Source organism: Abramis brama (assembly GCF_963993115.1).
Source record: "Abramis brama genome assembly, chromosome: 12".
NCBI lineage: Eukaryota > Metazoa > Chordata > Actinopteri > Cypriniformes > Leuciscidae > Abramis > Abramis brama.
In genome coordinates this window covers 13210564-13224269 of record NC_139974.1, presented here as the reverse complement: position 1 = coordinate 13224269, position 13706 = coordinate 13210564, and positions in this window count along the sequence as shown.

Here is a 13706-nt window from a genome sequence, read left to right as displayed (position 1 = left end):
GTGGCCGAGAGAGCTCAACGCGCTGCAACTGAAGAAAACACATGCAAATAGAAAAAACACCCGCAAATTAAGAAAACATCTTCATCAGTTTCACAACACATGTGTGCTCCAAATACTCACAACACAACCAAATACAGAAACGCGCTGCAAAAGTTCACAACACAAACAAATACAGAAACGCGCTGCAAATAGGACAGAACACAACGGAAATGTTTCCGGGGAACCCAATAAGTGACGGACGGACGGCTGGGACGTGCTTATTGCTCGTGAGCTTTACCTATGCCCTACTCTCTTAAAAGGGCAGACGGCAGAGCCCTTGAATAGGGGTTATGCGGAACGCCCAACGTTCGAACCGGAAAACAGGTATAAACATTTCCGGTTTGCATTACCGTACGCATCTGCAGCGGTTGGTGATCTCTGAGGTAACTTATTTTGCGCTTTTTTTAGAATACAATTCTTATTTCTGTTTTAGTTAAAATGTCACGAATGCTTAAGTATCAGAAATTTTTTTTTTATAAAAAAATAAAATGCAGTCTTCATTTGATTGTTTTAATCGTCTGCAAGCAAATATAAAAGGTTAAACTACTATGATAGCATACAAGTCTAAACTAACTTACTGATAGTTAGCTAACTCTACATCGGGTGCCATTAGCAAAAGCTACATATACTAACTTACATGCCTTCATAATCATGAATAAATGAGGAGGCGTAAAAACTTAAATCCTTTATCTAACGGAGTACTCGGGGCTCTGGAAGTCCGTTTGGCAATACCATGTACATCTGAAATGGATAGAATGGGTAGCTCCTGTAAACACCGGCTATAAAAGGTCGCCATTCCTACGCTGTGTTTACCTCAGTAGCTGACAACCGGAAGTAGTTATATCTGTTTTGTAGAACCCGGAAGTATGTTGCGCATAACCCCTATTGGGCACTTTGGAGGGAGCGGGGCACTTGTGTGCCATTATGTTGATGAAGGGAGCAACGAAAGACAACGTAATTTCCTCATTATTTTCACCTGGGATGTTCCCATGACAACGCAGCGCGTGTCCATCAGCTGAATAGCTGTCTTACCAGAAATATAGTATTATTGCTGTTAACATAACTGTTGCAAATAAATATACATTTTATACAACAAAGTTTTTAAAATATGCGTTATATCTGTGTGTGAGTGTCTCAACTTTAAAACTTGCCGTCTCATATTTGGACCCTAGCTGCATTCTAACATTTCTTATGAAACTTATTTTAACATAACATGACAAAATGTGTACAATGTAACTGATGTATAGATTAATGTCTTTCACTCATGTTCTTTTTCTCTATCTTTTTTTATTTATTATTTATTTTAGTCTTCAGCTCATTGTTCTTTTTAGTATTCTTATGACATTGAACATATTGTAAATACATTTTGTATATTGTATACAAAGTTGTATGTCATAAACGTGTCATCTCTGTATGTTTTGCAAAAAAAATTAAATAATAATAAAAGTGGACAGCTGTAAGCACGTCCTAGCCATACTAGATTTTCTATCACAACGTACAATAAGAGTCAAAGTTGGTAATGGAATAAGTGAAGAGTTTATGGTTGAAAGTGGAATTCCCCAAGGGAGTGTTATTAGTCCCATATTATTTAATGTTATGGTAAATTATATATTTGAAAAAGTTGGGGAAAGAAATGAAGGATTGTTGTATGCAGATGATGCTGTCATGTGGAAAAGGGGACGCAACATTGAGTACATAACCACAGCTATTCAAAAGGACATACAAGTGTTAGAACAATGGGGTATTGATTAGGGATTTAAATTCTCCATTTCTAAAACAAAGGTTATGTTTTTTACCAGAAAGAAGATCCCAGAAAATTATAAAGTTCAGTTATATAATCAATCAATTGAAAGAGAGAAGAAATTTAAATATTTGGGTATGTGGTTGGATGAAAGGCTTACATGGAGACATCATATAGAGCATGTTGAAACAAAATGTAAAAAAGTTCTAAATCTAATGAGGATGATCACTGGACAGTGTTGGGGAGCAGATAAAAAGTCTTTGATGTACATTTATACAGCCTTAATAAGATCTTCCATAGACTATGGATGTGTAGTTTATAGCTCACCATGTAAAACTGCTTTAAGGAAACTTGAGAGGGTTCAATTCAAAGCTATACGAATTGCTTTAGGAGCTATTAAAACAACCCCCACAAGTGCGTTATTAGTTGAATCTGAAGAATATCCACTTAGTCTAAGATATATTAAGTTGTCTCTAACATATTGGGTTAGGCTGATGGGAAGTATCAATAATCCAGCAATTTCTGTTCTTAATGATTGCTGGGAGTATCACACAGAATCAAAAGGGTTTGGCTGGAACATTAACAGTATAGCAGAACAATATAGAGTTAAAGAATTTAAATTTAGTCCTTCACTGGTTTTAAGTGCGGTTCCCCATGGTTTCTTCCATCACCTGAGGTTAACAGTGAATTACTGAAAGGAAAGAATGAGTATCCAAATGAAAAAAGTTTTGCAGCATATTGCCAGGGATATTTAAAAACATCATTCAATGGATATGTTCAAATATATACTGATGGATCAAAAGATCCAAAAAATGGGCATTGTGGTATATATCCCAGAATTTAACAAAAGAGAGGGGTATAGACTAAATAATTTTTTATCTGTATATTCTATTGAAATAACTGGGTTAATAACAGCCCTTAGGTGGATTGAAGAGGTTAAGACATTGAGAAATGTAATATGTACAGATTCCATGGCAGCTTTACATAGTCTAGATACAGGTCACTCTTCAAGAGAAGATTTGATCATTGAAATTAAATATTTGTTACTACAACTCAAGAACCTAGGGATCAGTATTCAGTTTTGTTGGGTTCCAGCTCATATAGGCATTAAAGGTAATGAGGAGGCGGATAATATTGCAAAAAAGATGTTGGAAAACAAATATATAGGAATTAATGTGCCAATGGGTAAGGGTGAAGCCAAATCTATAATTAAATCAGAAATTGTACAAAAATGGCAAAGGGAATGGGAGGCAGAATTTAATGCAAGACACTACCATAACTCTCAGAAGAATGTGACAGGGAAAAGGGTTACTTCACTGAATCTAAACAGAAGGGAAGAAGTGGTCTATACCAGACTTAGACTAGGACATACAGGACTAAACTCCACTTTACATATAGTAGGAAAGGGTAATGGTTTATGCATAGTGTGCCAAGACAGAGAAGATGTTAATCATGTACTTTTTACTTGTGAGAAGTATAATGATAATAGAATAATCTGGCAGCAAATGGAAGGGGAGAACTCTATTCATGAAATTCTGGAAGAAAATGGCATGACAAGGGAGAGACTTAAAGCTTTATTTATTTATCTTAATAATACTGGTTTAATGAAAAGGGTATAATTGGCCTCCTTTTTTTTTTTTTTTTTGAATTAATAGAAGCCTAGATTCTATGACGTTCATGGTATTACACACTCCTGTACAGTTGGTGGCGGTATACTACAAAATAGTCATCTGCCAAGAATTAGAAGAAGAAGAAGAAGAACACGTCCTAGCCGGGTCCGTCACTTATTGGGTTCCCCGGAAACATTTCCGTTGTGTTCTGTTCTTTTTGCAGCGCGTTTCTGTATTTGGTTGTGTTGTGAGTATTTGGAGCACACATGTGTTGTGAAACAGATGAAGATGTTTTCTTAATTTGCAGGTGTTTTTCTATTTGCATGTGTTTTCTTCAGTTGCAGCGCGTTGAGCTCTCTCGGCCACTGTAGGCTTCGAGGTCTTGATTGTGGCATTTATTTGAGGCTTAGAATCCATTATTCCTGTAATTCTTTTGTCTTTTATGAATTTAATAAAGAACTCTGTCTCGTATTCTGTCCAAACACACCGCGTCATCTGCGTCAGGTGACCTGTAAATGCACAAAAACTGTTTCCATTGCAGTTTTGCGAAATATTTCTTTTTCGAATTGCCTGAAAAACCATCTCATGCGAGCGTAAAAACATTTATGTGATAAATGGGAGTTTTTGCAAAATTGATGTGTTTCCATTGGGCGTATTATGAATTCGCAATTTCAATTTGCGCAATTTGAAGGGTAATAGAAACGCGGCTAATGACACCAAACGGAATGGGCTATTCTGACTGTATCTCATAACTATGGTGGCCCAGTAGTGCACAACACAACGGAATTTAGAAAGCAAAAATAAGTTCACAACACAACGGAAACAAGCCACAACGGAAAATAGCCACAATGCAAATAAAGCCACAACACAGCGAAATAAAGCCACTACACAACGGAAATGCTCCCGACCACTAGTAGTTGTCCTTGCCACTGTTCTATAGAGTCAGCAGTCTTACAAAGATATAAATACCACGATTAGTTTTAACAGTATGTAACCATTGTATATCGATATGAAATATTAGTTCAAAAATCACCTCCATGCATTATAGCTACGTATTTATACTCGAGAATGCTTTGACCTGCTACCACAGCGCATGATCCCTAAGGAAACGTCTGCCAATTCCACCAAGTAGATAAAACGTATAATTTAATAAAATATTAACATATATACAAATACATTTAACAATATTATTGATCTGCCTGCACTGCATGAGAACTGAACTGAGGTGGACGATAACATCACTGTTTTCTCCAGAGCGGCTATATATATATATAAATTAACTAAATTAATAACTTTTTACAACAAAAATGAACCATCACTGAACTTGCTATGACGCTATTTTCTTCTAGATCTGCTGTACAGCAGAAACCAACTTTGTTGTGTTATTTTCCTGTTATCACTGTAAAGCTGCTTTGAAACAATCTGTATTGTAAGAAGCGCTATATAAATAAAGGTGACATGACTTTAATATAATTTGAATAAAAAAAACCTTTTGGTGAATTACAGTAATTTTTTATAAAAAAAAAAAAATGGTATTACACAAATTGTGTACTGTGCATACAGGGAGCTACTGGCACAATTTCACCAGTTGTAAGTCAGTGTGGTCACTGGAAACCTTTGAAACATAAAAAAAAAAAAAAAAAAAAAAAAAAAAAACTTTTGTTATATTACAGTAATTGTTTTCTTAAAAATAATTGTTTACTGTAAATACATGAAGGGGAGGTATTGGAAAAAAGTCACCTGTAGTAAGTCATTCCTACCAATATAATCAAGCTTTGGATTTTGAACATGTCTGTTTTTAAATGTTAAAAGTAATTTTAATTAGTACAAATTATACGTTTTAACTGCTTGGTGGAATTGGTACCCCCGTTCACACCACCAGCGACTTTGTCGCTGTATGTCGCTAGTCTCTGGCTGCATCCGAAAACTGTTAATGCTGCCTTTGGAGGACGCATTCCAGGTCGGAAGGCATCAAAACACGTCTGAATGCAGTGCTAGTTTCACTTGCTGTCTCCTGAGATACCTTCATCTGATCGATTTTTGAAGGCAGCATAGAAGTATCCTTCTCTGCCTTTGATATCCCACAATCCCGTGCTTTCCATTTCATTCAGTTGAGCTAGAAAAATAAAGATGGCGTCTGAAAGTTGCGGATGGTCATCACTTTGTGTTTAAATGTACATTTTTAATCATCATTTTCCACTGATGATGTCATTTCTAGCGAGAAATTACTATTCTAGTCATTACATATTCATGTTTTCACTAAAGCTTGCTCTATTTTGCTGTAGATGATCTACAGTAGATCATTAAACCGTTATGCTGCCTCAGAAGTCTGTCTGAAATCAGTTTTGTGAGGTGCCCTGGTGCGCAGACGCTGCCTGCAAAGTCAATGCCTTATAGGACAGCATGGCAACAAGTCTCTGCCTTAGTTTTCGACGCAGCCTCTGTACTGTGAGTCGCTTGTGGGCGTTCCCAGTGCTGTCGCTCTAATGTTATTGGTAGACTGCACTTCTGGCCATACCTATATCATTCTAATTTGACAAGGAATTAGGCTTAAAAGAATTAAAAGTGACATGCTGTTGGAGAGTGTTGTTGTATTAACCACAGCAGTGCTCAGTGCATTAAATCATTAACCAGATTAACGATTGATCAATCAACAAATTAAACTCACTCATACTGTCAAAAATGACTAAAACGTCATTCGAATTTGACAAATAATACATTTTCTTGACCCTAACAATCAACATAATGCAGGGGGAAATGTAACATGAACCGCAGCAGTGCTAAACTTGCATCATAACATTACAACACACAGACTATCAATGTATGAATCAAACTCACTAAGACTGTAGACATTTTCTTTTCCATGCATCATTTTATTACAGACAAATCATATAAAACAGTGAAATCGCTCCGGAACGGTGACGTGAGCTCCACTGACAGTCTTCACTCCTATTGGTTGTCGCTCGTGAAATTCGCTTCTCATTTGCATAAAGTTTACATTTCTTGCCACGCCCATATTCTGTCGCCAACGGTCACTGTCGCTCATGTCGCCGGAAGTCGCCAGCCCTGCATTGAAATGAATGGGATCATGTCGCTTTGTCGCTGCGTGTCGCTGGCGGTGTGAACGGGGCTTAAGCATCATGCGCTGTGGTAGAGCGTCAAAACATTTTCAAGTATAAATACACAGCTATAATGCACATAGGTGGTTTTGAATTAATATTTCATGTCGACATACAATAGTTACAGTTAAAACTAATCGTGGTGTTGATAAATTTTTAAGACTGCCGACACCATAGAACAGTGTAAAGGAAAACTAACTTCACCATGCTCTGAGAGCCCTCTAGTGGTCGGGAGATATTTCCGTTGTTGTGGCTTTATTTCATTGTGTTGTGGCTTATTTCCGTTGTGTTGTGAACTTATGTTTGCTTTTTAAATTTTGTTGTGTTGTGCACTATTTCATTGTGTTGTGCACTAATGGGCCACCGTACATAACCAATCACTTTAAGTTTGAGTATGTAAAAGCGTAATTTAGGTTTTGGAGCTGGAAAGCTAAAAATGATCTGATTCTGTTATGGTCATTGTGCCATTGATTAGATAAGCTTATACTACGGGGCTGTAGAATGCTTGAATCTGATTGGTTGACGAACGTTCTAAGATGTGCAATTATTTTCAGGGAAACCCATGGCTAAAGTAGTTTCAAGCAGGTCTTGACCGCATTACAGTTCCATGTCACCTTGCCAAATTATTTCAGTTATACAAAAGGTCCTTACAGACTACAACAACAAAAGAACCAAAACTCACAACAACACTGACCAAGCAAAATAGTAAACAATAGGATACAAATTATTAAAATATGTGCAGCTCTCTCTCGCACTCAAACGCGCACACACACATAAAGTATGGACACACACTCACACAGAAACGTGTCGTCAGCGCTGCTCTGACAATTTTGTCAGTAAAATAGTTTAAAAGTTTAAAAGCTCCGCTTTGTGTAATGGCCGCATTACCACCTCGGGTGTGCATTAATTTTTCTAATAATTTAACAGCCCGTTGTCAATTATTCCTTACTTAACCAGTGACACAGATACTGGTACTGCTTTGTTTGTCAAGACTGTTTGCACTGATTTGGTCCTTTGTCTTGTGTGTTTGGGGAGACGCCATCTTGACAAAGAGTCAAATGTTAGCGACCTACAAGTCAACTGACTGGATGGAGAGCTGAGAAGAGACATTTGTAAAGTCAACAACAGAAAGGAAAGTGGAATGGTGAGTTTAGATGGTCGGGCAACACTAAAAGAATGGAAGGCTACAGGTTTATCTGCTCTACTTAGTCTCTGTACACAAACGACTAGTGAAGAATTAGCTTGGTTAACCCAATGCACATTCATCAGATATGTTAGCAGACTGTCAGATGATCTTGTCTAGCACTTGATTATAATGTCAGTGACCAACATGAGCTAATTTTAAGCTTGTTGTGGGACGTCATTATTGCGCTTGTATAAAAATATTATATCATTTTAAAGAGAACCTATTATGCTTTTTTTGGTACATTTTCAACTTTCTTTATTGTTACTGTTTGAGCATGAAAAAGGTATACAAAGTTACAAAGCATAATGTCCACTCCAAATGGAGTTATTCTCTATATCTGTTTGTGTTCACTGTTTGTGAACTCCCTAAAATGCCTTGTTTGTAGTCTTATGTTTTCTTCCGGGAAATTAGGCTATACGCCACAATATTCCTCATTTAAATAATTCCCGCGCTCCCCCCAAAAAGTGTCTAGGCCTGATTAACTTGAATTAGTAGTGAGCTTAATCTCGCAGTTATGGTAAGGGACATGACTTTCCTGAAACATGCTTGAGAGGTTGAACAATCACAACACAGTTGTCCAGCTGACCAATCAGAGCACACTACACTTTTTAGAAGGAGGGGCTTCATAGAGACAGGAACTAAACAGAGTGTTACCAAATACTTTAGATATACAAAGACAGTGCACTCGTATTTTTATGAATGGGAGAAAAAAGGAATTTTTTCAATATTGTGGAATAGGTTCTGCCTTCTAAGTAAAAGAGCCAATCGTCAATGAGTAAAGTCATTGTGTCAGCAGCTGCCATTAGAAGCTCCGGTTGCTATCAGTCAGTGTTCTGAGATGCATGCTAAAGGCTACGCATGCTCTTTGGCTGGTCCAGCTTGAAAAAATGCAGGGTTTTTTGTCATGATTTGAGCATTTAGACGATTTATGGAACAGTTGTTGTCAGATTTCACTGGTGATTTTAAATATGAAATTTAATCATATGCTTGGTGAACGGTTTTCAAAAATTTTATGTTTCCAAAGACATAGGAGCTGTACTTGCATGACTGAAATAGCTGCCCGGGAGTTGGCCGCAAGTGAAATGAATTGCCTTGAAGAAAATTCTTTGGTGTTACTGACAGACTGGGAAGAGAGGTGCTGCAAAAATGTAAAATAACTGAAAAATATTGTGTGTTTTTTTACATTCAAGCATGAAAAGCTGTTCTGTGCTAGCTGTTTTATGGAACGTTCTCACATTCAAGTGTTGAAAAAAAACAAACAATGCATTTGAATGCAAAAGCAGAGACTTATTTCTTTTGAAATATTACATATTCAGGTATACATCAAAATAAAAAATAAAAAAAACAAAATAAAAAACACTGGTGAGTTGAGCAGGTTTGAAGGTGAGCAAATTGGCCACTTAATGGTTCCGTAAATATATTAAGCAGCACAACTGTTTTCATCATTGATAACAATAATGTTTCTTGAGCACCAAATCAGCATATTAGATGATTTATGAAAGATAATGTGAGATCATGTGATCAAGACTGGAGTAATGGCGGCTGAAAATTCAGCTTTGTCATCGTAGAAATAAATTACATTTTAAAATATATTGAAATTTAAAACAGTTATTTTAAATTGTAATATAATTTTACGCACATTATTTGCATTTTTAGCAATTGTGCTTGGTTGTGTCCGAAATCGCCCCCTTATATCCTTAAAAAGGGCACTGCCATTTGTAGTGTTGTCCAAAACTATAGTGGACGTTATTGAGTGCACTCATTCCCACAATACGCTCAACGGCTAGAGAATACCCATAATTCACTGTGATGGTCAATTGTTTAATTAAGGTTTATGCATGCTAGTTTCCATGCCAGAGATCAAGATAAATCTTGTTATTACTACTGGAGCTTCCAGTTTGCTAAGTGTCAAATGACTATTAAACAGCAAGCACAAACTATGCAAAAGTGTCCAAAAGCGCACTCAGTGTCCTAATACACTAACTTGTTTTCATTCACTCCATCGAGTCGACTATATTAGTGGACTAGGGAATAGTGAATTAGGTAGGGGGAGATTTTGAACACAGCCCTTCTGTAAAAACATAATGCCATTTAAAATTAGGTGTGAAGGTGCATGAGTTGGCTTACACAACTTTTACATATATTAATTTAGAAGGCACTTTTATCCCCAGCAGCTTACAAATGAGGAATACAACAAGCAAACTGGGAGTGATTTAGAAATAGCAAAAGCACAGAAGATTTTCTTTTCCTGGTACCTAGTTGAAGAATCAACTTAGCTTTGAACTAAAACTCCACAAAGCGAGTCAAAAATGATTCTCAGCAAGGTTCTGTGCGTCACCACCGACCCAACAGCTTTGCACCATCTATAAGGGGATAAAGCGATTTGGAGATGTGCAGATGTTTGAAATAGGTAGCGCTCAGGAACATATGGCTTTGGTTGAGGCTACTGCGGTGCTTCGCATACTGGGTTTAGTTAGACGTGGATTAGGCTACTTAGCGGAGGACTCCGAGTCAACGCTAGACAGGTCTGACCCCGGCTCATGTGTTTTGACTGAATGATAATCAGACCTCTGGACTTCTTTTACACATTAGAAGCAGAGTTGATATGACAGGGGCTGCAGTGTTCCTTTACAGTGGTTCGGTGGAGAAAATGTGAAACAGATGAGGGGAGTCTACAGTGAGGCTTTCTCTCACCCTTAATTAAAAGTGCCTGTTGAGGACGTTTGCAGAGAGCTCGGCTCCCAGATCAGTGTGGCATTTGCACATCAAAAGGAAATGACACTGGACACAGGTTACCCATTAGCAGAAGAGTTTTATACAAAGATCACAGGCTTTCATTTGGCAGTAATGACCTACAGATTGTCTATTCCTAAACGTCCTTCACCTTGTCACAACAAGGTAACGATTGCAGGCAAAACAGCAGGTTAACCAACTCAAAGTGCTTTTATCCAACAGTAAGACCTTTCTGTGATGTCATGGCTGGTGAGCATAGTTGCACAGCTTTGTAATGGCAATTCTTAGTGTACCTGACACAGACTCCATGAACCCTTAAAAATATTTATAGTACAGGCCAAAAGCAAGTGGTTTTCTCATAGGATTCAGTCAATATCCATACTCTGCAAACAAAATGTTACTTTATTCTTTCTATAAGTCCAAAAAAAAGAAGACTAGTGAGTCACTGGTTCTGTTCAGAATGGAATACTAGTTTACTATTGTACTTGTTGAAACTATGTGGTATATTGCCTACTATTTTATTTTATTTTTAATACTGTACATGAAAAATTATCATTATTCAATGACTGAGTATTGGAAATGTTGTAATTTAGCATTGTAATTCAAATTTGTTTAGAAATGTCAATAGTCAAAACAGATTGTTGTTAAAGAATCTCGAGTAATTACTTCTTCATTTCACTTAAAATGGTTGGTCGAGCACACAGTGTACTAGGTTGTATATTTCATTATTTCTATTTGCATATACTGTATAAATTATATATTCCTGTTCAAAAGTTTGGGGTCAGTAAGATTGATTTAAAAAAAAAAAAAGAAATTAGTACTTTTATTCAGCAAGGACACATTGAATTGATCAAAAGAGACAGTCATTTGGTGACAGACGTTTATAATATGTGACCCTGGATTACATAACCAGTCACAAGTAGCACGGGTATATTTGTGGCAATAGCCAAACATACATTGTATGGGTCAACATTATCGATTTTTCTTTTATGTCAAAAATCACTAGGATATTAAGTAAAGATCATGTTCCATGAAGATATTTTGTAAATTTCCTACCGTAAATATATAAAACATTTATTTTTGTGAGTGAATGCAGCACAGTCGCGAACATAAATGAACAACTTTAAAGGCCATTTTCTCAATGTTTCGATTTTTTTGCACCATCAGATTCCAGATTTTCAAATAGTTGTATATCAGCCTAATATGATGTATACATCTCAATTTCAAAAAATTGACCCATGTGACTGGTTTTGTGGTCCAGGGTCATATATAAAAATATTAAGCACGCACAGCATGCTGCACAATTTCAACATTGATAACAAGAAATGTTTCTCAAGCATGAAATCATCATATGATTGATTTCTGAAGGATCATGTAATACTGAAGACTAGTAATAATGCTGAAAATTCAGGAATAGTTATTTAAAATTTGATTTCATGTTTCATTTTGGATCATGTAAAAATTCTTATTAACGGGTTGGTATTACAAACACAGCCAAAGTCTAGGTCATCCAAGAATTAAGTTTGTTCCAATTTCTTGCACACTAAAGTGACATTTTTAAAAGTGGCATTTAAAAAAAAAAATACTACTGGAGACCTTAAAGGCTGTATTAGCATCTATATTCACTATTATAATATCCTTTGATCACAAAACAAACCTTCAAGATGTTAGCATGAATTACATGCCATGAAAGTAAAACGGAACTTTATGGTCAATAAAAATCAGCAAAGTGTTCATTGATTGTGAAACCCTCAGTCCTCTGGAGGAAACCCAAAACCTGTCCCGCTCTGCTGGGCCAGTCTAGTGTCTGAATCCAGGAGAAAAAGGAAATGTGTTATGACATGAACAGGGTGGAAAAGGAAGTGTTTTTGCATTGAATTAAATAGGGGGAGGGGTTTTAAGAAGCTCGATTTACACACACAAAGATGTACACATACAGTACAAACACAGACACACACTTGCTCACATAACTACACATTAAACTTCTGTAAAACCTGATTTGTCAGGGACTTTCTTAATTCCAGGTGTGGAATTTTAAGATTTTTTTCCCAGTAAGTGACAGGGTACTCTTTTCTAAAGCATGTTCTTTTTTTCTCAATAGAAGCCACATCATACAATAAAGCCTCTTTAGTAATATGAATCATATATTACTTATCAACATAATGGGTAACAGCCTCCTCTGATACTGCCTGAGTATCTCTGGTCATCTTATCAACAAAAAAAAATACACTGATAAAAAAGAGCAGATTTAACATCTTGATAGAACTTTAAGAGCACATGAAAAACATGCTTCCAATTACAGCTTGCAAACTGCATCCAGGAAGACATTAGAAAGGAAGTGTACAAAGGATATGATAAAAAGTACTTTAACGTCTTGAACTTAGAAATTTTGGATAAAACATCTAACCAATCTACCAACTAATCTCATTTTAAACGGAAAAAGCTTGAAGTATGGAAACTGTGGAGTAGATCACAGAATAAGATATTCTGATATTCACAGTAGATATCTGTGAATAAGATATTGATTTATTTAAGAATGCAGCTTGAACTAAACCGTTCCTTACCCTGGAGAAGACTGGGAAACATTTATTTATAGTTGCTTCAGTTACTTGTTATAGGTTAATAATAAAGACAATTATCGAGAGGCCACAAATTGAGAATGCAGCTTCTTCACAGTAGCAGCCCTTTCCACTACAATGAATTTTAGTTGTCCACATTTAAGAAAATGAAAAATTATGTCATTTCTAGTGAGGAACATTTATAACTTTTATCTTTTATGATACTATTACAGTTGTGTTGTCAAAAATATAGATATTTCGAAATGTATCGATACTGAAATATCTGAAACAGTTCCAAAACATATTTTCTGCCATATCGATACCGATACTGCACGTTCTTGCTCTCTTCTTCTCTCTGACGGTGAAGTGATACAAACCCACCTCCTCTCACTCGTCTCATTTGCTCACATTGAATAGTGCTTGTACTGAGCATAATTTTACTAATTCCCACAGGTTTTGTGCTCACACCAAAAGTGCACACACCACTGATCTATATCAAAGTCCCTTTAAGACAAGTCATCTCACTCGGCAACCATCTTTGAAAAGCCTCTCGGGCAGCTATTTCAGTCATGCAAGTGTAGCTCCAAATACTCCAAAGCTGTTCACCAAGCTTATGATTAAATTTCATATTTGAAATCACCAATGAAATTTGACAACAACTGTATCATAAATGTGGATTCTTATGCTCAAATAACGTTAAAAAAGCTTATTTTTCAGGCT